Raw genomic sequence first — 26,291 nt, forward strand, 5'->3', positions numbered from 1 at the left:
ACAAATCACCTTTGTCTGGAAAGTACATGTTAACAATGTTCATTGTTATTTTTTGGTATCTGCCAGGAAACGTGCAGCTGACAGCCACTTATCTTCCAAATGGCAGGTCACACGTCTTGAACAACTGTTTTTACTTCACAGAAAATGGCATAATTCATCTTTAAGTTCAAATCTCTTCTACTTACTGCAGTCGTTTGATTCAGGTGCCCATAAACTTAGGTGTTCTGAATGCTAGGTCTCCAGCTAATAGCAATTTGGGAATTTAGAGGCAGTGTATTGTTGGGGGAGGCTTATGGGTGTTATAGCCAGCTTCCTCTTGCCAGTGTTTGGCACACTCTCCTGTTGCTGTTGTCCACCTGATGTTGGCCAGGAGGTGATGTCCACCCTCTGTTCATGCCATCGTTTTCCCCTGCCATCACGGAGCTTCCCCTCGAGTCTATTTGCCAAAATAAACCTTTTTTATCGCACAAGCTGCTCTTGGTCAGGTGATTTCTGCCAGCAATGCGAACCTGACTGCAACACTTACCTTGTTACAGTTTAGCCAGGATAATTTTGTCATCCTCATTCTGAAGTGTTACATCTATATATACATACATATGTAGATAGACAGACAGACAGACAGACAGATACATAGACAGACAGATAGATATAGGTGGGTTTTTTGTTTTGTTTTGTTTTTGAGGTAAGGTCTAACTCTAGCTCAGGCTGACCTGGGATTCACTATGTATTCTCAGGGTGGCCTTGATCCTCCTACCTCTGCCTCCCAAGTGCTGGGATTAAAGGTGTGGGCCACCACGCCCGGCTTCCTTCTAGACGTTAATGTCTTCGTTCTTTCTGGAGGTCTCCAGCGCCACACGGGCACTGGGGCTCCCATGTCACCAGTACCGTGCCCCTGGCAGTCTCTGGCCTCCGCTGGAGTCCTGTTATCACTCTAGGGCGCAGGGAGCTGTGGCCCTAGGAGCTGCTCTCCCAGGAGCCCTGTGCAGTCTGTGAATGCTCATGCGTCTTTGTGACATGTCTTTCTTCAAGTATTAAGGGGTGTAGGGATAGATCTTTTGAAATTGAGTTTGGGGCTGGGCATGATGGCCCACACCTGTAATCCCAGCACTCCAGAGCACAGGCAGGCAAAACTAGAATTCCAGGCCAACTCAATATACAGCAAGATCCTTCTCAAAAAAAGAAAAAATAATTAACAAAATACAGTAAATAATCACTAGTTAAGGCACACCAACTACCCACATACCTTGATTAGAAATGGGATGTGCATACTGGGCATCGTGGCGCACGCCTTTAATCCCAGCACTCGGGAGGCAGAGGTAGGAGGATCACAATGAGTTCAAGGCCACCCTGAGACTACAGAGTTAATTCCAGGTCAGCCTGGACCAGAGTGAGACCCTACCTCGAAAAACCAAAAAAAGAAATGGGATGTGCGCAGTCTCCAAGTACTTTTGACTTCAGGTGGAACACAGTAACTTGATAGGAAAAAGTACTTTCACAGGGGGGCAAGGTTACCATCACTCGACCTGAAACATGGCGCATGTGCGTGCGCGCGCGCACACACACACACACACACACACACACACACTCATGTGAGGATCTGGGAAAACACCCCCCCATGGGATCCTCGGGGGATGCGGGGCCTCAACCCATCCCCATCCCTGCTGGAGAAGGCCACACAATTCCCAACTGACAGATACCCCAAAAGTAGCTCTCAGTGCCCCTCCAAAGAGTCCAGATTGTGAAAGACAAAGAGACTCTGGACTGTGTCCATGGGAGACACCACACCTTCCGGTCACGGGCCCCAGTCTGCACACCAGAGGAGGGTGCCCGTACTGTGCTAACGTCCGGGCTCGGGAAGAGGGCCTGAGGGGACTCTCTGGGCTGCTGCTCTTCTTCTGTGAGTCTGAAATTATTTTGAAATAAGAAGTTGACAAAGCAGCACTCGTCCTTTGATCCAGCAAAGCAGTGCTCGCCCACGCTGAGCCCAGCGCTCCAATGCTGCTTCCGGCAATTTCCCACGTGCACGGTGGCAGTGTTTTATGACAAAGAAATGCACTTTCATTTACCGCCCTATTATTTTTCTTTGTGTTTCAGCTATTTAAGCCTCAGCTGGATGTAGTTCCTCAATGGCATTTGACTAAAATTTGCTGCTGAGTTAGAAAGCTCCAAAGAGGCCTTTGGAAAAGTATCACACATTTAGTGAATTTTTATAATGTGCTATTATTTAGGATCCTAAGCATGGTAAAAAAAAAAAAAAAAGTGCCTTTATTTTAAAGGGTTTAGCTGGTTGCACACCATGAGCAACATTTCCAGATGCAACAGACATTTAGGATGCCTGGTGATTGGGCACTAGATGGGTCAGGGTTGTGTAGGGGAACAGAGCTGATAGAATGGATATATATTACAAAAGGGATTTGTGCATGAGTATTTGCCTTTAATCCCAGCACTTGGGAAGCAGAGGTATGAGGAGCGCTGTGAGTTCAAAGCCAGCCTGAGACTACAGAATGAGCTCCAGGACAGCCTGGGCTACAGCAAGACCCTACCTCAAACAAACCAACAAAGAGCAAAACAGATGCCTTAGCCATTAAAGGCATTTGCCTGTGAAACCTAAGTACCCAGGTTCAGTTCCCCAGAACCCGCATAAGCCAGATACACATGGTGGTTCATGCATCTGGAGTTTGTTTGCAGTGGCTTGAGTTCCTGGCATGCCCATTCTCTCCCTGTCTCCCTCATAAATAAAAATTAAAAAAAAATTTTAATAGCAAACATAAATTGCAAGACCAGTAAACCAGACACCCCGGAGCTATGTACAAGGTACAGAGTGGGTGAAAACACAAAGGTGCCACCATCAACCATCACCCCAAGCACCTTCCCGGGATCCCTGCACATCCACGGTGACCATCTCAGATACAATCTCAGCAAGGGACCCAGGGTTGCTCTCAATAATCAACACTGGACCGGGCATGGTGGCGCACGCCTTTAATCCCAGCACTCAGGAGGCACAGGTAGGAGGATCGCTGTGAGTTCGAGGCCACCCTGAGAATGCAGAGTGAATTCCAGGTCAGCCTGAGCTACAGTGAGACCCTACCTCAAAAAAAAAAAAAAATCACCACTGGTAAAACTTATCAATCCTAGATGAATATGTGCAGTGAAATCCAGACCGTGCGGGCTGGTGGCCAGTCGTGTGAGCGGAACTGTCAGCTAAGAGAGTAGATTTCACATACACACTGGCACAACCCCTTTCCAAGTGTGTACATAGCACAGTTCCCCCATGGCACGAATCCCATGGCATGGCCACTGTCCAGTGCGCTGCCTTAGCTGCGGGGGACTTCAGAGCTGTGCTGGGCCCTCCCCGGCCCAGTCCCCCGCCGCCAGGGCACAGCTGAGGGAGTGTGCGGTTCACGTGGAGGGTGTTCCCCTTGATTTGGCTCTCTCCTGGCTGCTGAAGAAGCCGGGGTGACCCCGAGAGTCACTGTCACCTGTGCTGAGGAGTATGAGCCCAACGTGAGGCCCTGAGCCCCCAGGGAATGCAGGTGCTCCGGGCCCTGGAGAGGCCCCACCATGGCGCAAATCAGCCTCCAGCTGCAGGGCTGTATTGCTGCTTGTCCTGTGCTTCCTCTCTGGGTGGCTTATTAAGATGTCAGTGATACCAAATCAGAGAGCCAGAGCCTCAGAGGCCCCCAACACCTCATCACTGAAGCAGACCAAAAATGAACCCAACATGGCTCAGGGAAATTTTGCGGAAGAGGGAACGGAAAGAATATCAGAGCCACATGTTGGGTCATGATACACAGAGACACTTATCTTACCCATAACTGTGGGCTAACTCCACAATGCACGACCCATATACCTCAACAAGGAGGGGCCAATGGGGAGAGGGTAGGTCATGGCTTAGCCTAATAATGGTACCAAACTGACTGTATTTGCTGAATACAAAACTAATTAATTAAAATTTTAAAAAATAAAAATGGAAAAAAAAGATGTCAATGAGAGGGCTGGAGAGATGGCTTAGTGGTTAAGGCATTTGCATGCAAAGCCAAAGGACCACGGTTCCATTCCCCTGGACCCATGTTAGCCAGATACAGAAGGGGCACATGCATCTGGAGTTCGTTTGCAGTGGCTGGAGGCCCTGACATGCCCATTTTCTCTCTTTCTCCCTCTCTCTCTCTATCAATCTCTCTGCCTCTTTCTCTCTCTTGCTCAAATAAATAGATAAATAGAATGTAGTTAATTTAAAAAGAGATATACTTCCTGTGTGGGGCTCTGAGGTACCCTGGCATCTGCTACCATTCCCTGGCTCCTAGTCTCCATGTATCTGGCAATGCAGTAGGTTTTCCTATCACTGCTGTTTGATAATAAAGATTCTGCATTTGGTGGGGGGGGGGGGAGCCAGGTGTGGTGGTGCACACCTTTAATCCTAGCTCTCAGGAGGCAGAGGTAGGAGGATCACAGTGAGTTCAAGACCACCCTGAGACTACATAGTGAATTCCAGGTCAGCCTAGACGAATGTGAACACTTACCTCAAAAAAAAAAAAAAAAAAAAAAGATATCAAGGAGAAAAGCCAGGTGTGGTGGCGCATACCTTTAATGCCAGCACCCTGGAGCTGAGGTGAGTGGACCACTGGGTTCCAGGTCAACCTTGGTAAGAGTAAGATTCTGCTTCAAAACCAGCCCAGTGAGCCAGGTGAGGAGCATGATGGCACATTCCTTTCATCCCAGCACTTCGGAAGCTGAGGTAGGAGGACTATTGTGAGTTTGAGAGCTTGAGGCCAGCCTGAACCTACATAGTGAATTCCAAGACAGCCTAGTCCAGTGTGAGACCCTACCTTGAAAAACAAAAAATAATGGGAGCCGGGTGTGGTAGCACATGCCTTTAATCCCAGCACTCGGGAGACAGAGGTAGGAGGATCACTGTGAGATCGAGGCCACCCGGAGACTACATACTGAATTCCAGAACAGCCTGGGCTAGAGTGAAACCCTACCACGACAAACCAAAATAAATAAAAATAATGAAGGGGAGAAGGAAAAAGGGAAGTGCTGTGTTGGCAGGGAATGCCATCATGGTACACTGTCTGTGTGGAAGTCGTCCAGCGAGTGCTGTGTTGGCAGGGAATGCCACCATGGTACACTGTGTGGAAGTCGTCCAGCGAGGGCTGTGTTGGCAGGGAATGCCATCATGGTACACCGTCTGTGTGGCAGTCGTCCAGCGAGGGCTGTGATGGCAGGGAATGCCACCATGGTACACCGTCTGTGTGGAGCTCGTCCAGCGAGTGCCTTGTTGGCAGGAAATGCCATCATGGTACACTGTCTGTATGGCAGTCGTCCAGCGAGGGCTGTGTTGGCAGGGAATGCCATCATGGTACACTGTCTGTGCGGCAGTCGTCCATCGAGTGCTGTGTTGGCAGGGAATGCCATCATGGTACACTGTCTGTGCGGCAGTCGTCCATCGAGTGCTGTGTTGGCAGGGAATGCCATCATGGTACACTGTCTGTGTGGCAGTCGTCCAGCGAGGGCTGTGTTGGCAGGGAATGCCATCATGGTACACTGTCTGTGTGGCAGTCGTCCAGCGAGGGCTGTGTTGGCAGGGAATGCCATCATGGTACACTGTCTGTGTGGAAGTCGTCCAGCGAGTGCTGTGTTGGCAGGGAATGCCATCATGGTACACTGTCTGTGTGGAAGTCGTCTAGCGAGTGCCTTGTTGGCAGGGAATGCCATCATGGTACACTGTCTGTGCGGCAGTCGTCCAGCGAGGGCTGTGTTGGCAGGGAATGCCATCATGGTACACTGTCTGTGTGGAGCTCGTCCAGCGAGTGCTGTGTTGGCAGGGAATGCCATCATGGTACACTGTCTGTGTGGAAGTCGTCCAGCGAGTGCTGTGTTGGCAGGGAATGCCATCATGGTACACTGTCTGTGCGGCAGTCGTCCAGCGAGTGCTGTGATGGCAGGGAATGCCATCATGGTACACTGTCTGTGTGGCAGTCGTCCAGCGAGGGCTGTGATGGCAGGGAATGCCATCATGGTACACTGTCTGTGTGGCAGTCGTCCAGCGAGGGCTGTGATGGCAGGGAATGCCATCATGGTACACCATCTGTGTGGAGCTCGTCCAGCGAGTGCCTTGTTGGCAGGGAATGCCATCATGGTACACTGTCTGTGCGGCAGTCGTCCAGCGAGGGCTGTGTTGGCAGGGAATGCCATCATGGTACACTGTCTGTGCGGCAGTCGTCCAGCGAGGGCTGTGTTGGCAGGGAATGCCATCATGGTACACTGTCTGTGTGGAAGTCGTCCAGCGAGTGCTGTGTTGGCAGGGAATGCCATCATGGTACACTGTCTGTGTGGAAGTCGTCCAGCGAGGGCTGTGTTGGCAGGGAATGCCACCATGGTACACTGTCTGTGTGGCAGTCGTCCAGCGAGTGCTGTGTTGGCAGGGAATGCCATCGTGGTACACTGTCTGTGTGGAAGTCATCCAGCGAGTGCTGTGTTGGCAGGGAATGCCATCGTGGTACACTGTCTGTGTGGAAGTCATCCAGCATTGCTGATTGCAGGGCCAGCCGGGTCAGGCTCCAAACAATTGAACGACTTGAGCTGCAATGAGCTGGTCTGTGCTATTAGCATCCCCTATTGTTTCTCACAAGAAGGAAAGGCCACCTTCCAAAGCCAGTTAATTGACACTAGTGGTTGCCAAGGGGGCCTATCAGGAGACCTGGTCCTAAAATCCCCATTGTAATGGCAAAGGGAGAAGAGACGATCATGAAATATGTCTGCGGGAAGAAAACCACCCTGCCTACGCTTGGGACCCAGTGGAGAAGGTGACCCGACCACGTGGGGACATGGTTTTCATTGGCCTTTGCCTCATACATGCAAGCCTGGAAGGAGGATGAGGTGCGTGGGCTGCTGCTGCGTGCTGGGGATCTATAGCTCAGTTTCTGTCACAGGAAACGGCATCTGTTTTTACTCAGAGACAAATAATATTTTTCAAAGTCTGGCCGAGCAATTGCGTTTTCTTTGCTGGCAGACACAGCATGGCGCCCTGTAAACTTGAAGCCAACACCTTTTCCCTAGCTTGCTCTTTCTGCTGACATACAGGAAAACAGACAGGGTCGCGGTCTCCCCTCGGCGCCCAGTCCTCCCATTCCCCCACCCCAGAAAGGGTGTCCACGTGCTGTGAACGCACGCCACCTGCTCCCCTGGGGACGTCGCCAACAGCCCAGCCCCTGTCGACCCCACGTTTCTCTCCCCTGAATAAGACCATGGTGCCCAAGTTCAGAGAGAGTGAGATCACCCCACAAAGTCGTACTTTCTATTGATTGATTCATTCATTCATTCATTTTGCTATGTGTGATGGTTAATATTGTCAGCTAGGCAGGAGACAAACCTCTGGGCATGTCCATGAGGAGCTTCCAAACTGAGTTAACTGAAATGGGAAGGCCCACTGTAAATAGGAGGATCGCCGTGAGTGCGAGGCCACCCTGAGACTACATAGTGAATTCCAGGTCAGTCTGGGCCAGAGTGAGACCCTACCTCAAAACAACCTAAGAAAGCTGCAAACTGGTGATCATCATTCACCCCACTGCTTTGCCTGAAGATCCTGCCCCCACGCCTTCCCCACCTTGGGCACACAAAGATCTAGGCCTGGACGGTGTCACCTGTGAGCAGCGCAAACCTGCCTCCTTTACGTTGCTTTTGTCAGATGTTTTGTCGCAGCGAGGAAAGTAACTGTTCCCCTGAGTATAGTAGCTGGGCTTGAACCCACTGTGTAGCTCAGGCTGGCCTTGAACTCACAGGCAACCTGCTGCCTGCCTCCCAGGTGCTGGGGCTCTAGGAGTTGCACCACCACACCCAGCCTTCTTTTCACTTTAAGGAGGATGGCCACACAGCACAGAGCCCAACGTGCGCTCACCTCAGCTGTGAGCATCATAGCTTCTGTGTCTAGCCCGGAGCCAAGGTCTAGGAACAGAGCTGAGCGTGGTGGCACCCTCCTTTGATCCCAGCACTTGGGAGGCAGATGTAGGAGGATCACTGTGAGTCCAAGGCCAGTCTGGGACTACAGAGTGAGTTCTGGGTTAGCTTGGGCTCGAGTGACACCTTACCTCTGGGGAAAGAAAAACAGACAAACAAACAAAGATCTAGAGCATGAATCAGGCATGGTGGCACACACCTTTAATCCCATTACTCCGGGGGTGAAGTGGGAGGATTGATGTGAGCTCAAGGCCAGGCTGGACACAGGTCATCCTGGGCTAAAGTGAGACCCTACATCAAAAAAAAGTGTGGTGGAGGGGAAGACGAGCCAGGAGTGGTGGCACACACCTTTAATCCCAGCACTCAGGAGGCAGAGGTAGGAGGATCTCCATGAGTTTGAGTTCACCCTGAGACTGCATAGTGAATTCCAGGTCAGCCTGAGCTAGAGTGAGACCCTACCTCAAAAAAAAGGTGGGGGGAGGAGAAATATCTAGAAACTTACTATCTCACCACACAGAAATGAACTGAGAAGGCTCTGAAAGACACCACCTGACCATGGAGGCAGACCAGAGGGATGAATCCACAGGCCAAAGGACCCAAGGTTCTTTGACCGCTAGATGGTGGCGAGGCAGGAGTTGTTCTGCTGCAAGCCTCCCACGTGCATCCCACTGGGGTCCTGAGTTCAGACTTCCTGCTCCAGAAAGCTGACAGGAGAGATCTCTTCTGTCTTAGGCCATCCTGTGTGGCGCTTTATCACAGCAGCCTGGGGAACAAATTCAGTATGGAACTAGGTACTGTCCTAAAGCTAATTTTTTTTTAAATTTTTTTTGTTTACTTTTATTTATTTATTTGAGAGTGACAGACAGAGAGGAAGAGGCAGATAGCGAGAGAGAGAGAGAATGGGTGCGCCAGAGCCTTCAGCCACTGCAAACGAACTCCAGACACATGCGCCCCCTTGTGCATCTGGCTAACGTGGGTCCTGGGGAGCCGAGCCTTGAACCAGGGTCCTTAGGCTTCATAGGCAAGTGCTTAACCGCTAAGCCATCTCTCCAGCCCCTAAAGCTAATTTTTTTAAATAATAAAAAGCTAAAGAAAAATGAATAGTTCTTGTTATGTGTAGTCTTTTTTTTTCTTAACTTAAAAATTGGGCTGGAGCCAGTCGTGGTGGCGCACACCTTTAATCCCAGCACTCTGGAGGCAGAGGTAGGAGGATCTCCATAAGTTTGAGGCCACCATGAGACTACAGAGTAAGTTCCAGGTCAGCTTCAGCTAGAGTGAGAGCCTGCTTCAAAAAAAAAAAAAAAAAAAAAAAAGGAAGAGGAGAAAGATCTAGAAACTTACTATTACTATCTCACCACCCACTTAAAGCCAGATGCAGAAAGAGGCGCACCCTCTGAGTTCATTTGCAGTGGATAGAGCCCTGGCACGCCACTCTCTCTGTGTCTCTCACTTGCTTTCTTTCTCTCTCCTTGCAAATAAATAAAATAAAGGTAGGCTCTCCCTCTAGCCCAGGCTGACCTGGAATTCACTCTAGTCTCAGGTTGGCCTTGAACTCACAGCAATCCTCCTACATCTGTCCCATGAGGGCTGGGAATAAAGGCATGCACCACCACACCCAGTCCTTCTGGCTCTTTACAGGAGCTGAGCAATCGTGTCCCTGTCCCCTTGGAAGCAGGTGCATGCTTGTCTAACTACTGACCTTGGGCACACACCCTTGGACAGAGCAACTGTCACGGGGTAAAGACCTAAGACCCCTGACATGAAAGGCAGCGGCTGGCCATCTGTCTTTCAGTTCTCAAGTGCTCAGGGTTGGCCTGATCGCTGCCTTGGGCCTGAGGCTGAGCATCTTGCGGGCAGAAACAAGTAGCAGCTCATGGAAGCCCAGAAGCTGGGATGCAAGACAGGGGAGTCACAAAGGGAGTAAGAGAGAGGAGAGGGAGGTGGAGCAGGAGAGACAGAGGGGGAGAGAGAGAGAGAAAGCAAGAATTACCAAGTGGGGGGCTGGAGAGATGGCTTAGCGGTTAAGCACTTGCCTGTGAAGCCTAAGGACCCCGGTTCAAGGCTCGGTTCCCCAGGTCCCACGTTAGCCAGATGCACAAGGGGGTGTACGTGTCTGGAGTTCATTTGCAGTGGCTAGAAGCCCTGGCACGCCCATTCTCTCTCTCTCCCTCTCTCTGTCTTTCTCTCTGTCTGTCACTCTCAAATAAATAAATTTTTTTAAAGTACAAAAAATATTAAAATAAAAAAGAATTACCAAGTGGGAACTGTAGATGAAGTATTTACAGAAGAATGCAAACCTTTATTCCCAGCCCTCAGGGGACAGAGGTAGGAGGATCTCTGTGAGCTCAAGGCCAACCTGAGACTAGAGTGAATTCCAAGTCAGCCTGGGCTAAAGGGAGAGCCTACCTTTATTTTATTTATTTGCAAGGAGAGAGAAAGAGAGCAAGTGAGAGACACAGAGAGAGTGGCGTGCCAGGGCTCCAGCCACTGCAAATGAACTCAGAGGGTGCGCCTCTTTCTGCATCTGGCTTTAAGTGGGAACTGGGGAATGGGACCCGGGTCATTGGGCTTTTCAGGCAAGTGCCTTACCCGCTGAACCATCTCTCCAGCCCTGTCCTTTTCTTTCATGACACGCTCTGTCTCACTGTGACTGTAGCCAGCCTTGAGCGCCTGGTCTTCCTGACTGCACTTCCCAAGTGCTGGATTGCAGGCTGGTAGGGCCTCGACTGGCTCGCGTACACTCCTCTTGTACATTTTCTTTTTTAAAATTAATTAATTAGTTAATTTTATGTATTTAAGAGAAAGAGAGAGAGAGAGAAATAGGCAGAATGAGAGAGAGAGAATGGGCGCGCCAGGGTCTCCAGCCACTGCAAACGAACTCTAGACGCGTGCGCCCCCTTGTGCATCTGGCTTACGTGGTGCTAGGGAATTGAACCTGAGTCCTCAGGCTTTTCAGGCAAGTGACTTAACCACAAAGCCACCTCTCCAGCCCTCTTCGTGTACATTTTCTAGAAGCTGAATTTATTTCAAATAAAAAGTTACCAAAAACTAAAACACAAAACAAAACCCATGAGGGTTGAGGTGATGACTCGGTGGATAAGGACTTTCCAGGCGAGACTGAGAACCCAAGTTCAGGTCCCCGGAGTACCGAGAGTACCCAGCTTCTGCAAGCCTAGCACACTAACCACAAGCTGAGGGGTGGAAACGGGAGAACTTCTGGAAGGCTCTCGGGGCAGCCGGCCCGGCGAACACGGCGGTGCACACTGAGAACACGAAACCCCACCTCAAACGAGGGGGAGGGAGGCCCTGCTGGAGAAGTCCTCCCCGACCTCCGCCCATGCGCCAGGGCGCACGCATGTCCACACTCACACACGTGAACGCACATACCACATACCATACACACATGCATACATTTCTTGTGGCCAAGCAGCACTGTGCCAAGACTGCCCGGGAAGGGCCCCTGAGCCCACTCGCCTGGGAACATGACAGTGGACAGTGGCCGGGGAGACGACAAACAACTGTGGACTGAGCAACGGCTCATTTACTCCTTTGCGAAATTCTTTCTCCCTGGCATTTTATCTAAGTGGAATGGCTCATTAAGCCTGTACCAATCTAGTATACCAAACCTAAACACACATTAAAATGCTATTTCCGAAAGAAACAAACTCTTAAGATGGAGAACATTCCCCAGTGAGCCAAGTGTAATAAGCATTCAGAACCATGTCTGAGTCGTGTCTCCTCAGCCCTCTCTTACCCACCTTCTGCCTCAGTGCCTCACTTCAACGCAGGCCTTTGGCCTTAGATGGCATGCTCCCTTCTGTGCAGAACTAGAGCTGTTTTAGAAGGCAGAGGCGAGGCCAGGCGCAGTGGCGCATGCCTTTAATCCCAGCACTCGGGAGGCAGAGGTAGGAGGATCGCCATGAGTTCAAGGCCATCCTGAGACTGCACAGTGAATTCCAGGTCACCCTGGGCAAGAATGAGACCCTACCTTGCCTTGGGGAAAAAAAAAAGCCACAGGCAGAAAAGAGCTATGAGCAAAGCCACAAATGAAAAGCAAACACAACGCAAAGCCCATAACGGTTCAGCAGCAGCTCAAGGAATGGATTCTCTGGGAAAGAACCTACATGTCCACACTCTGGCTTTGCACAAGAACCAGGAAGGGCAACCGAAAACGCCTGTGCCCCACGCCCCATGCGGGACACTCCTGGCTTGTATTTTCTCACAGCTCAGAGACACGCCTCAGTGTTGGGCAGAAGCTGCTTGTCACCGTGTGAGTACAGTGGTCTCCCCTCTATGTCCAGCCTGGCTCTGCTCCAGCCCTGCCCACACCCATGGGGAACTTCCAGCTTCCACGTCCCCTGCCTTCTCCATGGTGGCTCTAACCAGGAGCCACAGGCTCAAAGCATCTGCCGTTGGTCACCCTGACCTGTGGCATCCTGAGGTGCAGTTCCTTGTGTGGAAACACCTGCTGCTGGCCTCCAGTGGTGTGGGGAAGGAAACGTACTCTGTTGCAGACAGCTCCATGATGCTGGGATGAACGTCCAACTAAGCACAGCTTTATGGGAGGAAGGATTTGTTTCAAGCTTACAGATCCAGGGAAAGTTCCATCCATACGGGAAGAAGTTGGCTCCCGTGCATAAATCCAAGCAGAGAGAGAAACCACCACCAGCCAGCAACACCAAAAGGCAGCCAGAGCCAGGCGTGGTGGCACATGCCTTTAATCCCAGCACTTGGGAGGCAGAGGTAGGAGGATCAATGAGAGTTCAAGACCACCCTGAGACAACATAGGAAATTCCAGGTCAGCCTGGGCTACAGCAGACCCTACCTTGAAAAAACAAACAACAACAACAACAAAAAAAGTCTGTGGCTATAGAGGTCCTATGCTGGGCGGGGGGGATTACTACTGTTGTCTGGCTAAATGGATATATTATGCCCATCAAACTGGCCTCTAAATACTTATGTTTATGCCCATATACTAATGCTACTCTCGCTTTTGGTTAGAGAAGCTTCTCTTCCCAGATGACAGTGACCACTAGGAGACTCAAAACCCATCGAAGTGCTGAGAAATGACAGTGGAGTGTTCAGCACAGAGACATCTCTATCACGCCCTCAAAGGCTCAGGGACAATTGTTGAAGAGGTGGCAGGAAGAGTTCACGAGGGGCGGGCGTGGTGGCGCACGCCTTGAATCCCAGCGCTCGGGAGCAGAGGTACGAAGATGGCCACAAGTTCGAGGCCATCTTGAGACTACAGAGTGAATTCCAGGTCAGCCTGGGCTAGAGTGAGACCCTACCTGGAAAAAATAAGAAAAAAAAAAAGCATGTAAGAGGCAATAAAGGAAGAGGAGGAGGAGTGTCTTACAATACTGTCTTCTAGACACAAAGTGGTCTTGATATTCATGACCTCACAGTCCTTGATGCTAGCTTTCTCAAGATCTGCAGAATTAGGGGGAAATGATGACACCAAAAGCGAAGGGAGAGAAGTTGGAAAGAAGAAGGGGCGTGGTGGTGCATCCTCCCCCTTAGGAGACAGAGGTAGGAGGATCACCATGAGTTGGAGGCCATCCTCAGACTACATAGAGAATTCCAGGTCAGCCTGGGCCAGAGTGAGACCCTACCTTGAAAAAAAACAAACAAAAAACAAAAGGTTAAAAGAAGCCAGGTGTGGTGGCGCACGCCTTTAATCCCAACGCTCGGGAGGCAGAGGTAGGAGGATTGCCATGAGTTCAAGCTCACCCTGAGACTACATAGTGAATTCTAGGTCAGCCTGGGCTAGAGTGAGACCTAACCTTGGCACACACACACACAAAAAAAAAGTTAAAAAGAGAAGATTTCCCCACCTCTTAATTACCACCATGCCAGGGACTAGTTTACATCCAGCACGAGACCCCTTGGGGAACACACTTGAGCACAGCAAATGCAAAAGAGAAGTATCAAAAAATTGGGAAGGGGGCTGGAGAGATGGCTTAGCGGCTAAGCATTTGCTTGTGAAACCTAAGGACCCTGGTTCGAGGCTCAATTCTCCAGGACCCACATAAGCCAAATGCACAAGGTGGCACATGCATCTGGAGTTCGTTTGCAGTGGCTGGAGGCCCTGGCATGCCCACTCTCTCTCTCTTCCTCTCTCTCTCTGTCTCTCCCTTTCTGTCTCTAATAAACAAATAAATAAAAATAAATTTGGGGGACTAGAGAAATGGCTTAGTGTTTAAGGCACTTGCCTGCAAAGCCAAAGGACACAGGTTCCATTCCCCAGGACCCACGTAAGCCAAATACACAAGTTGGTGTTTGCATCTAGAGTTTGTTTGCAGTGGCTGGAGGCCCCAGTATGCCCATTCTCTCTCTCTCCCCCTCTTACCTTCTCTCTCAAATAAACAAATATAAAATAGTTTTTAAAATCTTGGACTGGAAAGATAGCTTAGTGATTAAGATGCTTGCCTGCAAAGCCAAAAGGCCCAGGCATGATTCCTCTGGTCACAAGTGAGCCAGATGCACAAAGTGATGCTTATGTCTGGAGTTTGTTTGCTGGAGCAAGATGCCCTGGCATGCCCATCTTCTCTTTCTCCCCCTCTCTGCCTCGTTCTCTCTCTCTTTCAAATAAATAAAAATTGTCCTTCCCAATTGTCCTTCTTAAGTGTGTCGACAACCGGCTAGTGTGGAGAGGAGCCATGGCACCTTCCCCGTGCCTGACCTTGAGTGCTCAGCTCCTGTTGACACCTGTTCTTGTTCCTGTTCAAAGACCCGAGTCACTTCTCAAGTACACACCACGTCCTCCAAGATACCTGGCTCCCTTTTGCTGCTTTACCGCCCTGACATAGGACAAGGCTGGACTTCTCCAAAGAGAAACAGCCCCCTCCAAGATGGTCACATTTCCTTCCTCTCAAACAATATTCAGGCCTTCTTCTTCTCCTTCTTTTTAAATCTTATTTTAGAGAGAGAGAGAAAGAATTGGCACACCAGGGCCTCAGCCACTGAAATCAAACTCCAGAAGCTTGTGCCACCTAGTGGGCATGTGCGACCTTGTGTGGGATCTGGAGAGTCAAACATGGGTCCTTAAGCTTCCTAGGCAAGTGCCTTAATCACTAAGCCATCTCTACAGCCCCAGGCCTTCTTAAGAAAAAGCTCAGCCCCAGGAACCATTCCTGCCCCACCTCCATCTTAGGACAGAAGCCTAATGGCAAGAGATCCAGGCCAATTTCAGGTGAGAGAGCAATGAAGAACCGCCAGTCCAGGTGACTCCAACACGCCCAGCCTGCACCCCTGCAGCGCCCGCAGCACCCCCACCCCCCAGTCATGTTCTGAGATCCACGTGTCCTCTCCCTGTCCACTCCAACTCACGGCATGTTTCGCCTTCAAATGGAAGAATCAGTGATGCCTTTGAACATTCATAGCTCAGGGCCTTGTGAAGCCCCTTCTCATTTCTCCAAAACCCAGACAGCAAACGAGAGATCTGAAGATTTTTGGCTTTTTCAGTTGTCACGACTGGAACCCAGGGCCTTGCGTGTGCTGGGCAAACGCTCTGCCACTGAGCTGCCCCCGGTATGCCCAGCCCTGCGCTTCTGCTCTTGACCTCTTCCAGCCAACGCTTAGTGTTTATTCCAAGCTCTCACTCACAAGGGACAAGGACCACATGGTCTCTAAAGACAAAATGCAATTATGCAGCCTCACGTTGCACTGTGTTGCCTAGGACGTGACCTCCTCCAGAGGGGGAAGCGATTTTCTAAATGAATTAACCACCAACTCCCTGTCCCAGAGGCTAAAGGTGATGTGGAGGGTTTCTAAAGCTGGCTTCTGCCTGAACTGCCCCTTTGATTTGTCTTCCTTACACAGCACTGTGGAGAAAGGCACTAAACCTGAAGTTAAGAGTCTTCCCTCTCTCTCTCTCTCTCTTTCTCTCTCTCTCTCTCTCTGTGTGTGTATAATACTTTATTTTCAAGGAGAGAGATAAAAGAGAGACAGACAGACAGAATGGGCACACAAGGGCCTCCAGGCCCCCATAAACAAACTCCAGATGTATGTGCCACCTTGTGCATCTGGTTTTACATGGGTACTGGGGAACTGAACCCCGGTTGTTAGGCTTTGCAGACAAGCGCCTTAACCTCTGAGCCATCTCTCTAGCCCCTTCCACGTGTTTTGAACCTCAAATCCTCCCCTCTTCCCACGTTTACACGTCTAGTTGTCCATTCCTTTTCCTACTCTGAACGGAAGGGAAGAGGGTGCTTTAGCCGTCCTCAGCCTGGATGGAGCTCAGTTTGCCACTGGTGGCATGGAGTGCCCATCGGGCCACTGTGACAGAGTTCTGAACAAAGATTTTGGCCTGGTCCTGTACCTCACAGGTTGCTAGCCTGATTTCAGATGTGACTTCCTGGGGAGGCCCTCAGCTCCACCCTCACACCACTGTCCCAGGACCCAAACCTCAGCAGGTCCACTCCTTTCCTCTGAGGATGACCTCTGGCCTCACCTGCACAGGCAGCGCTCCCCTCCCAGAGCCTCTGCAAAGGGCTCCTGGCTCCTGAGCTGACAACCTGGAGACCTGGGCTTGCTTGCTCTCGAGGCAAGGAAGCTGGTGTCTACACAGGAAGCAGAAATGCTGATGGAGGGCTGGAGAAATGGCTTAGCTGTGAAGGCACTTGTCTGCAAAGCCAAAGGACCCGGGTTCAATTCCCCAGGATTCACATAAGCCAGATGCATGAAGGGCACATGTATCTTGAGTTCATTTACAGTGGCTGGAGGCCCTGGTGCACCTATTCTCTCGCTGTCTCTTTCTCTCTCTTTCTCCCTGCCTATTTCTCTCTCTCAAATAAATACAAATAACATATTTTATTTGTTTATCTGTTTTTGTTTTTCAAGATAGGGTCTCACTCCAGCCCAGGCTGACCTGTAATTCACTGTAATCTCAGGCTAGCCTCGAACTCACAGTGAACCTCCTGCCTCTGCATCCCAAGTGCTGGGATTTAAGGCATGTGCCATCATGCCCAGCTAAAATAAAATATATATTTTTTTAATTTTTATTTATTTATTCATTTATTTATTTATTTGAGAGCCACAGACAGAGAGAGAAAGAGACAGGTTGAGAGAGAGAGAATGGGCATGCCAGGACCTCCAGCCACTGCAGATGAACTCCAGACGCATGTGCCCCCTTGTGCATCTGGCAAACATGGGTCCTGGAGAATCAAGCCTTGAACCAGGGTCCTTAAGCTTCACAGGCAAGCATTTAAACACTAAGCCATCTCTGCAGCCCTAAAATAAAAAAAAATTTTAGAAAAATAAATGCTGTTAGACTCTGGTGTGAGGTAGAAACAAAGAAGGTTCATGATGGTGGCAGGGTAGCCATCAAACACAGAGCCCAAGAGAACAGAAGTGGACCCAAACAGTCCCCTGTCCACAGCAGCGGGCCTCACAATAGCCCAAACATAGGAGACTGAAGTGTCCATTGGACTAACGGGCAAACACACATGGCAAATCCATGCAGTGGGATGGTGCTCAGCCTTAGAGAGGAAGACAATCAGGCCCGTGCCACAGTTTGGCTGAGCCTTGAAGGCACGTGAGGGCAATTAAGCTAGCCATGGAAGGACAGGTACGGCATGACTATACTTGGGTGTGGCCTCCTAGGAAGTCAGCTTCACAGAGATGAAAAGGGGCTGCCAAGGGAATAAGGAGTCAGTAGTTCTTGGTGACAGAGCTTCAAGAGTCAGCCACGAAGTAACCATAGGAAACTTCAGCTGCGACTTGGCCGCTGTGCCTCCTGGTGGTCAGAAATGTCCCCTTGAGATTAAACATACAGCTGGAGTCAGGTTGCTCAGTAACTCAGGTGCCGGGCGCTTTCCCAACTGCCACACATACATACCAAAGAAGGGACCACGCCCTCAAAAGACCTGATGTCAGTATGACATCAGTTATATCATGGTTTTGACACCTCTACCTTTTGTAGGTTTTACTGAAGGATCATGGGAAGAAAACCCTAACTGGGAGAACTGGTCCATCAAGATTTGAAAGAGGAAAAGAGTTTTATATAAATATATATCTGTCTCTCTCAAATAAATAAACAAGAAAATAAATAAATAATTTACAATACAGGCAGAAAGATGGCTCAACAGTTAAAGGAACTTGTTTGCAAAGACTTTTAACCTGGGTTCTATTCCCCAGTACCCATGTAAAGCCAGATGCTCAAAATAGATCACGCAGCCCTGGTGCACCCATTCTCTCTCTCTCCCTCCTTCCCTCCCTCTCTCTCTCTCTCTCTCTCTCCCCAAGAGTGGTGGTGCACTCCTTTAATCCCAGCATTCAGGAGGTGGAGGTAGGAGGATCGCTGTGAGCTAGAGGCCACCTGAAACTACATAGTGAATTGCAGGTCAGCCTGGGCTAGAATGAGACCCTACCTCAAAAGAAAGAGAAGTAGAAGAGGAAGAAGATAAGAATAAGAGACCCTCATAGGGCCTGAGGGATGGCTTAGTGATTAAGGTGTTTGCCTGCAAAGCCAAAGGACCCTGGTTCAACTCCCCAGAACCCATGTTAGCCAAACGCACAAAGGGGCACATGTGTCGGGGCCCTGGCACACCCATTCTCTCTCTCTCTCTCCCTCCCTCCCTTCCTCCCTCCCCCTTCCCCCCTCTCTTCCCCCCTTTCTCTGTCAAATAAAAAAAATGGCAAGGAAGCTAGAAAGGGGTCAGGAGGGAGGAAGACGGGAGGACTGAGGGAGAGGGCATGGTAGCTATGTAAGTAGAGGGGCAGATTGCTAGGGATGGAATGGTCTAAGTAAGTGGAATCAAGGGACAGGGCGGAGCAAAGGAAGGTTGGGAGAATTAATCAAAATTTATGTAACCAGGCTTGGTGGCACACACCTTTAATCCCAGAACTGCTGGTTCAATGCCAGCCTGAGACCCTAACTTGAAAGACAAAAAAAAAAAAAAAATTAAGATGTTATGTTATAAGCCATATGTAAATCTACTTCCTTGCTAGCCAATGATATGTATGTTAAAGAAGGGAGAGGGCAGGCTGGAGTGGTTAAGGCATTTGCCTGCAAAGCCAAAGGACTCAGGTTCAATTCTCCAGGACCCACGTTAGCCAGATGCACAAGGGGGCACATGCATCTGGAGTTCTTTGCAGTGGCTGGAGGCTCTGTTGGACCCATTCTCTCTCTCTCTCTCTTTCTCTCTCTGTTTCCCTCCCTCCCTCTTTCTTTGTCAGATAAATAAATAAATAAGGGAGACAGGGCTGGAGAGATGGCTTCGCAATTAAGGCGCTTGCCTGCAAAGCCTAAGGACTCATGTAGACCAAAGCCCAAGATAACACAATATTAGGAACTAGGAGTCCATCGGGTCCATGGGGGGTGATGGGCAGACTAACAACCCTCCCAAGATGGCCAGGTCCTAATCCCTAGAACCTGGCCATTTACATGGCAATGGGGAACTAAGGTTGCAGATGTAATTACAGTGCTGAGAAGTACCAGAGGAGCGTTCAGCACTGAGACATCTCTATAACACCCTCCAAGGTTCAGGGTCCATTGTGGAAGACAGGGTGGAAAGAATGTAAGAGCCAAAGGAATGGTAGTACTCCTTACAATGCAGTCTTCCAGACACAAAATGGCCTGGATATCCATGTCCTTGCAGTGCCTGGTACTACCTACACAGGACCCTCACAATAGGAGAAAAAGATGATGACATAAAAATAAAAGAGACAAATTGGACAGAAGGAATTAAATGTAAGATAGATTTGGGAGGGGAAAGATGGAGTGGGTGGGTAGGAATTCTCATGGTTTATTGTCTATACTTATGGAAATTGTCAATAAAAATTTACCTTTTTAAATTAACAACAAAAAAAAGAGACCCTCATAATAAAAATGTCCTGGGCCTGGAGGAATGGCCTAGTGGTTAAGGCATATGCCTACGAAGCCTAAGGACCCAGGTTTGATTCTCCAGGTCTCACGTAAGCCAGATGCACAAGGGGCGCATGCATCTGGAGTTCATTTGTGGTGGCTGGAGGCCCTGGTGTGTCCATTCTCTCTCTCTCACTCTCTCTCTCTTCCTCTTTCTCTGTCAAATAAATTTTTTAAAATGTTCTGGAGATGGGTGGTGTACAACAATGTGTGTTCAATATCCCTGAACATTACTTTCATAAATAATGGAAATAACTTTTATGTTTGTATGTAAGATCAAGATACATTACATATATGCATGAAGGTCTCAACAATGAAAATAAAGAATTTTTAAAGGTAATTTCAACAATGGCACTAAGGTTTCTCATTTACAGGAGGCCTTACTGCTCCTGGAGGGAGCACCAGCTCCCTAGCCCCATGAGGCTGAAGGAAACTCCATGGCAAGTCATTGCAGGCCGGAGGACAGACCGACCCCTGATGTGGCCCCTTCCTAAGGGCCCACTGGGCAGGATCCTTCAGGTGCTGTGGGTAGGCATACATGGGATATAGAGCTCAGTGAAGGGTGGACCTCACCCAATTCCCTGGTGGCACTAGAAAGGGAAGGCCCGCCTCCTCCTGAGCAGAGGAGGTGGAGCCTGTCAATGGCGCCCTGGTCAAGGGGACACCCCTCTCCTACAGACATGCTAGAAAGGCGGAGGCGTGGCCGCCCCTTGAGAGTCCTTCCTGCTTATCTGAGTCCTAACCATAAAGTGGAACTTTCCCCTTTCTTTTTGTTTTTGTTTTCCTCGCTGTAGCCCAGGCTGGCCTCGAACTCACAGGGACCTCCTACCTCACCCCGGCGCGCTGGGATGGAAGGTGTGCACCACCTTGCCCACCTTTCTCTTCTGTGGATGCTGCTGAAAATCCTAAACAGGCTTGCCCTGACACTTTGGGGCTTTTCCTCCATACATCTCCTTTTCTTTTATATTTTATTTACTTGAGAAACAGAGAGAGAATGGACACTCCAGGGCCTCGAGCAACTGCAAATGAACTCCAGGCACATGTGCCACCATGTGCATCTGGCTTATGTGGATCCTGGGGAATCGAACCTGGGTCCTTCAGCTCTGCAGGCAAGCATCTTAACCTCTAAGCCATCCTTTTCTTACTCATCATCCTTGGCATCTATATTCCTTCCTGGTCATAAAAAAAGAATTTGACAGTATGAAAATCTGCAACACAGGGATAGAGCCTGTTGGGAACTCTAATATATTTTATTTTATTTATTTATTTATTTGAGAGAGAAAGAGAGAATGGGCACACTAGGGCCTCCGGCCACAGTAAATGAACTCCAGATGCGTGTGCCCCCTTGTGCATCTGGCTACGTGGGTACTGGAGAGTCAATCCGGGATCCTTTGGCTTCGCAGACAAACGCCTTAGCCACTAAGCCTTCTCTCCAGCCCCTGTTGGGAACGTTAGAGGAACAGCTGCTGCTGGGCCGGAGTCTGAAGAGCTCCCTGGAAACAGACCCAGTATTTTTCCCAGATGACTTGGCTTCTGGAAGGTCCCTCGCCTGAAGCAGCCCATGGCCTCCACACACTGGCACTCAGCACAGAGGACACGCTCCAGGTTTCTTGCACTGAAGGGCCAGGTGTCCTCAGCAGGGCCCATCCCCCAGGAGTCCCATCAGGGGTAAGTGTCCAGAAGCAGATAGGTTGATCCCTCTATTTCTTCTTCCTTATATGGCTCAGTGGACAGAGATTACAGCCAGGGCCTCTGTTGCCCCAAGCAAACAGATTTGACTGAAAGAAGCTCTTGTCCTGGAGGCAGCTCCTTGAAGCTCTCTTACCCTGGAGAAACTCCCTCAACCTCTCCCCCTTTCTAGTGAGTGTGTATGTGTGCATGCGTGTACACACACGCGTGTGTAGGACAACCTCAGCCTCCCGCGCTATTCCTCAGGAACATTATCCACCTCTCTTGAGACAGGGTCTTGCAGGCCCGAAGGCTCTCCGGGCCCCTTTGCTCCGGACATTCCAGTTAAGCACCTAGGTCATCCTAGACCAAGAGGCCTTGTATTCTGGGAATGATACCAGAAAAAAAGTCAATTAAAAAAAAATTATTGACAGCTTCCATAATTATAGACAATAAACCATGAAAATTCCCTCCCCACTCCCACTTTCCCCCTCACTAATGCCCCCTCCAACATATCCCCACCCCCTCTCAATTAGTTTCCTTTATTTATTTATTTTTGTTTTGTTTTGTTTTTTGAGGTAGGGTTTCACTGTAGTCCAAACTGACCTGGAATTTACTATGTAGTCTCAAGGTGGCCTCGAACTCATGGTGATCCTTCTACCTCTGCTTCCTAAGTGCTGGGATTAAAGGTGTGAGCCATCATGCCCAATAGTCTCTTATTTTGGTGTCATCATCTTTTCATCCTATTATGAAGATCTTGTTTTTGCTTTTTTATGTATTTTGTTTTGTTTTGTTTTATTTTTCAAGGTAGGGTCTCACTCTGGCTCAGGCTGACCTGGAATTCACTATGTGGTCTCAGGGTGGCCTCAAACTCATGGTGATCCTCTTACCTCTGCCTCCCAAGTGCTGGGATTAAAGGCATGTGCCACCACACCCAGCCTATTATGTAGATATTGTGTAGGGAGTGCCAGGCACTGCGAGGTCATGGATATCTAGGCAATTTTGTGTCTGGAAGAGTGCATTGTAAGCAGTCCTACCCTTCCTTTGGCTCTTACATTCTTTCCACCACCTCTTCTGCAATGGACCCTAAGCCTTGGAAGGTGTGATAGAGATGTTGCAGTGCTGAGCACTCCTCTGTCACTTCTTCTCAGCACCCTGGTGCCTTCTGAATCATCCCAAGGTCACTGCCACCTGAAAAGAGAAGCTTCTCTAACCAAAAATGAGCATAGCATTAATATGTGGGTATGAACATTAAGAGTACTGCTTCCTAGGGAGTTTGGTGAGCATAGTATATACATTTAGCCAGACACCAGCAGACATTACACCTCTAGGGCTCATGACTACCCCTGTTGTAGGTTTTCAGTTTCAGGGATGTATTCCCTCCCATGGAGCAGGCCTCCAGTCCAATTAGAGAGTGGTTAGTTCCCCCCATCACAGACATGCTACTATTGTACCCATTGGCTCATTTGAATTGGCTGGCCAAATATAAGGCTTGCAGTGCCCACTGCTGAGTATCTTCACTGGTTATTTCTGTCTCTCCCATTGAACTGCATATATAAATATTAAGGAAGGTGCTTACAGGGCAGTTTTGTGGGCGTAATGTAAACATTGAGCTGGAAAACAGCAGGCATTACTCCCCTAGGGCTCATGACTTCCCCAGCCATAGGCTTTTGATTAGGTTTTCAGTACCAGGTATGTATTCCCTCTGTTGCAGTCAGGTTGGCATTGCTGGCAGAAAACAGCCAACCAAGAGCATCTTGTAGGGAAAAAAAAATAAAGGGTTTATTTTGGCATACAGACTTGAGGGGACACTATGTGGTGTCAGGGGAAAACTATGGCATGAGCAGAGCATAGTCAGAACCTCCTGGCCAACATGAGATGGACAACAGCAACAGGAGGGTGTGCCAAACACTGGCAAGGGGACACTGGCTATAACACCCATAAGCCCATCCCCAACAATACACTGCCTCCAGGAGGCTTTAATTCCCAAATTGTCATCAGCTGGGGACCTAGTATTCAGAACACATAAGTTTATGGGGGACACCTGACTCAAACCACCACACCCTCTCATTGACTGGGCCTCTAGTCCAATTAGAGAGTGATTGGTTTCCCCCATAACAGACATGCCACTATCGCACCAGTTGGCACATTTGGCGTTGGCAGCCAATCTTAAGGCTTGCAGTGTCCACTGCTGTTTTCCACTGCTGATGACTTCTGTCTCCCACGGAGTTCCATGCAGCATAGCTTGTTCCAGCTTCCTGACAGTGATCCACATTTCAGCTCAGCTCCAGCAGGATTTCTCAGTGACCTTGCAGCCCAAGCATGTGGGAGTCTTCAGCAATAGGGTCTTACCATCTATTTCTGGTGGGAAACCAAGAGTCTTGGCAATAGGCTATAATGTTTTTGGGACATCAGGGACCTTCCTGGCCAATAGCTCACTGGAAGGTATCCCATCCCTGGCACTGAAATTTTTCTAGTAACAATTTATGGCTTCTGGGTGTGCCATTATCCAAAGAAGTAAGTTTCCATATGGCTTATTCATAACATCTTAAATTTTGATTAACCCTCCTGCACCCTTCCTTTACTCAATCATTTCCCCTGACCTCATTTAGGCCATTGCACCCCCAGTAATCTGCTCATCTACTTACATATATACAATACCATCCCCTTAAGTCCTCCCCTTCCCTCCCTCTCTTATAGCCCTTTTCTAGCTTCCTGGCCTCTGCTACTGACTTTACTCCAACTCACACACAAATCTAAACATTTGTAGCTAGAATCCCATATGAGTTTTTTATTTTTAATGTTTTTTTAATAAATTTATTTATTTGAGAGAGAGAAAGGCGGGGAGGATGAGAATGGGAGCTTCAGGACCTGTAGCTGCCACAAACAAACTCCGGATGCATGTAGCACTTTGTGCATCTGGCTTTACGTGGGTCTTGGGGAATCGAACCCCAGTCATTAGGCTCTGCAAGTAAGCATCTTAACCACTGAGCCATCTCTCCAGCCCCAGAAAAGGCCAACCATGATGGCTGTTTGCTTTGGCTTAAAAAAATTAGGGCTGTTTGTATCTCTCAGCTGAAGGGAGAAGTCTAGGACTTCACTGGGCCAAAGGCAAGGTGTCAGCTGCCACATGCCTGGGGCTCTCCCTTCCCAGCCTTTGCAGCCCCCCCCCAATCTGTCCACCTTCTTTGCCTTAAGGGTTTTCTGTGTGTGTGTGTGCCACAGAAATATCTCGCCTGTACCATCACATCTGCCTCTTGTAACTTTCTTTTTTATTTATTATTATTTTTTTAAGGTAAGGTCTCATTCTAGCCCAGGCTGACCTGAAATTCACTCTGTAGTCTCAGGATGGCCTCAAACTCACAACAATCCTCCTACCTCTGCCTGCCAAGTGTGGGATTAAAAATGTGCGCCACCACACCTGAATGGCTTTCTTTAAAAAAATTTTTTTTCCTTTTTATTATATTTATTTATTTATTTGAAAGAGAGAAAGAAAGTGGGTGCACTAGCCATTGCAAATGAACTCCAGATGCATGCATCACCTTGTGCATCTGACTTATGTGGGTGCTAGGGAATGGAACCTGGGTCCTTAGGCTTTGCAGACAAGCTCCTTGACCACTCAGCCATCTCTCCAGCCCCCTTGTAACTGTCTCTTTGGACTATCTCATGGGTCCTCTCATAAGGACTCAGGTGACATCTAGATAATCTCTCCGCCTCAAGGTCTTAGTCCCACCGGCAAGGTCCTCTGACATAAGGAGGCACTCACAAGGGAAGGGATTTGGGTGGCGGTGTCTGTCCGTTGCTTTGCTGTGGCATCTCAGCCAGCAAACCCACAGCAAAGCTGCAGGCAGGACCGTGGGCTCTTGTCTCCAGCTGCAAGGAACGCAGGCCTTCCTCCAAGCACATCCTGCCTCCCCAGGGGCCCTCCGTGGGCTCTTCTAGAGCTCCACATAGAACTCCGCAGCTCTCGAAGCCAACCGGTCCCTGAAGGGACCCGAATGGTGCCGCGAGGGGCTTCCCAGGCCCGCCGTCCGCCCACCTCCTTCAGTGCACTCGATCGTGCTTCCTTCCCTGGGGTCTCTCCTCCTTCACGATGCGCGGTGAGCACGCCCCTTGCCTCTGACCTGCAACACGTTGACCCTTAGCCTGCTGTGTCTTGGAACAACATGAGAAGTTCAGGGCGAGGGTCACTTTGGTCCCTGAAGATCCTCACTTGCTCCTCTATGGCTTTTCTGTGAGCCCAGTAGATTACAATGCCAGGACGTGTCTCCTATCTGCCCCTCTGCAACTTTTTGGTGGCAACAGAAACATCGGGAGTGATGGTGGGTGGTAGGGGGTGGATGCCCAATGCAAGGTGAGGGACACTGTGAGCTATTGTGGAGACCCAGGGCCACGAGGAGAGCTCACTGTGGGAGAACGGGCCCTTTGCTTCCAGCGTCCCCTAGGGAAGGCCATTTAGGATAAACAAGGGAATGCTGATATTGAGACCACAAAGAGTAGTCTATATGTATTAGGACCTTCCACCACCCACTGATGGGAGACCAGCTAGCTAGCTGGTGGTAAGGTAAACCAGGTTAGGCCATGGTTGCTCAGAGGCAGGCATTGGCCCTGGCTGCTCCACAGTGCCATCTGGTGGACAGGCAGGAACGTGAGGCCGTGAGGAGCTCCCTTAAGACAGGAACATATCCCATGTGAGCCAGCTGCAACGCCAGGCAGCGAGGCCAGTCCTGAACAGCATGCAGATCTGACTCTGGAGGATCCCAGGATACAGCTACTCTCCCCATGTCCTGCCCAGTAC

This window comes from Jaculus jaculus, chromosome 3, assembly GCF_020740685.1.
Source record: "Jaculus jaculus isolate mJacJac1 chromosome 3, mJacJac1.mat.Y.cur, whole genome shotgun sequence".
In the NCBI taxonomy this organism is placed as follows: domain Eukaryota; kingdom Metazoa; phylum Chordata; class Mammalia; order Rodentia; family Dipodidae; genus Jaculus; species Jaculus jaculus.